At 27.7% G+C, this 1,985-nt stretch overlaps 1 long non-coding RNA gene across 2 annotated transcripts in view; it reads left to right on the top strand.

Annotated features, from left to right (window-relative positions):
• Positions 1-1,985, top strand: part of LOC105176317 — a 32,706-nt gene that overhangs the window by 4,201 nt on the left and 26,520 nt on the right. The window lies entirely within an intron of this gene.

Below are 1,985 nucleotides of genomic sequence, written 5' to 3'. Positions count from 1 at the left end.
GCCAATCAAAAATAAATAAAAGAAAATAGAACTTTTGTAGTATACAATCATCAACAACAAACTAAAAAGAAAATAATAATATTAACAAACTCAATAGTAAAATAAAAATAATTAGTCAAAATTTTTTATTTTGGATTGTTTTAGTAATAAATTTCATTTAATAAAAGATTAACAATATAACTCAAAAAGAGCACAATATGAAAGTGTATCCCGTTAAAGGTACGAATGTTTTCTTACAATAGAAATAAACACTCAAAACATTCTCACTATTTTATATTTAATCATAAGTTACAATTATTAGAATTCTCGAAATGATACATCCATTATATTATGGAAAAATTTATAATCTAAAAATATTAATCTAATATTAATATTGAAATAAAAGTAATTAGTCGTAAATCACTTGATTTAAATTTTTCAACAATACGTTTAATTTAATAAAATTGAGGATACTTATTCAATGTTATATTTTTATTTTTTTGAAGTTTGGATTAGTATTTACATGTTACTCATATGCTATTCATTTAAATTTTAATGTGCCCTAGTAATTGTTTTTTTTTTATATAAATATTTATGATCTTTCCTAGAAAATTAAGCATGTTGAAATATTATGCTATTTAGTTAGATATATCATTCATCTTTTAAGTACTTTAGAGGAATAAATTTTAATGTGCCCTAGTAATTGTTTTTTTAGAATTAAAGAATCGTTTAGAATCATTATGTTTTCGTTTAGAATCGTTTTAGTTTCTCACGTTCATTTCATGATGTTAACATCCCTAAACTTGAATTTTGTCTTAAATTGATCCTTCTGACAATATTATAATTGGGAATAAAATGACCAGTTTAGAATTTTTTTTTCTCACTTTAGTCCCTAAATTTGTAAGTTGTCAACTAGTAGTTAGTGTCACTACAAATATAGGAAATCAGATTCATAGATTGGTGATTTGTTCACATTTTATAGCTCAAATTTGTATATATGTACAGTAAAAAAAACTTTATTTAAATCAGGTTCGATCAAAATACAATAAATATGATATATTTAACGTGTAATGGATCACTTCCCTTAAATTGCACATCAATTCCATGACAAATGTATTATATTTACTGTGTAATTGATTTATGTTTGATCTAACTCGATTTAAATTAAAAAATTTATATGCACAAGAACAGTCCTCGTGATACATTGTGATGGGGATAATTCCTTGTAATGTATCTTCCAAGGGCAAAATAGTTACTTCGCATTATACTTTTTACTTAATTGACTGATTTTGTTATGTTTTAATTTTTGGGTTATTTGTTTACTTAATGAGAAGCTGAAAACTAATATATTTTAATAATAAGGAGTAAAATTTTATAATAATTGTAAATATATATCACGTGAATTAAACATTAGTATCCCACAATATTAATTCAGTTATGTAATCATTAATATATATATATATATATATATGTGGTCGAGATTTTTACGAATGGATAAACTTAAAAATTTTACCTACGGCACAATTATGCACCAGGTGAAACATGATTTTTTAGGAAGGTCTTTTAGTAAGAAAAATGATCACTTACAATAAATAGTGGTTGCCTTAAAAAATTAAAATTTTTGGTATTTATAGTAGCGTTGGAAGTTATACGGTGCGGTGGGTTGAATTTGTTTAATATGTGCCCCATATTTGTCTTCCACTTACTCACTTATATTTTTCTCCTTTCATTTGCATTTCAAACTCCCAACCCCATTTTCTCCACAATGGCTAGCAAAGCTAACTCTCTTCCTTAGTTAAATTTTGTTTCTTCTTTATTTGGTGTTCTTGCTTTGTATTTTGCTTCTTTGATTGAAATGTGGAGTGGGGAGGGTGAATGTGAAAATGGCCGTGAGTTAGATTGCAGACAGACGACGGCACACCCAACGGAAGGTGGGGCACGACGAAGGTGGGGGGGGGCACCCGTCGGTTTGAGGCGGCGCCTCAGGTAGGGGGGTGCAGTCCCCC

Source organism: Sesamum indicum, linkage group LG13, assembly GCF_000512975.1.
Source record: "Sesamum indicum cultivar Zhongzhi No. 13 linkage group LG13, S_indicum_v1.0, whole genome shotgun sequence".
In the NCBI taxonomy this organism is placed as follows: domain Eukaryota; kingdom Viridiplantae; phylum Streptophyta; class Magnoliopsida; order Lamiales; family Pedaliaceae; genus Sesamum; species Sesamum indicum.
Note: the sequence above shows the minus strand (reverse complement) of the source record. Positions and strands in the feature narration are given on the sequence as shown.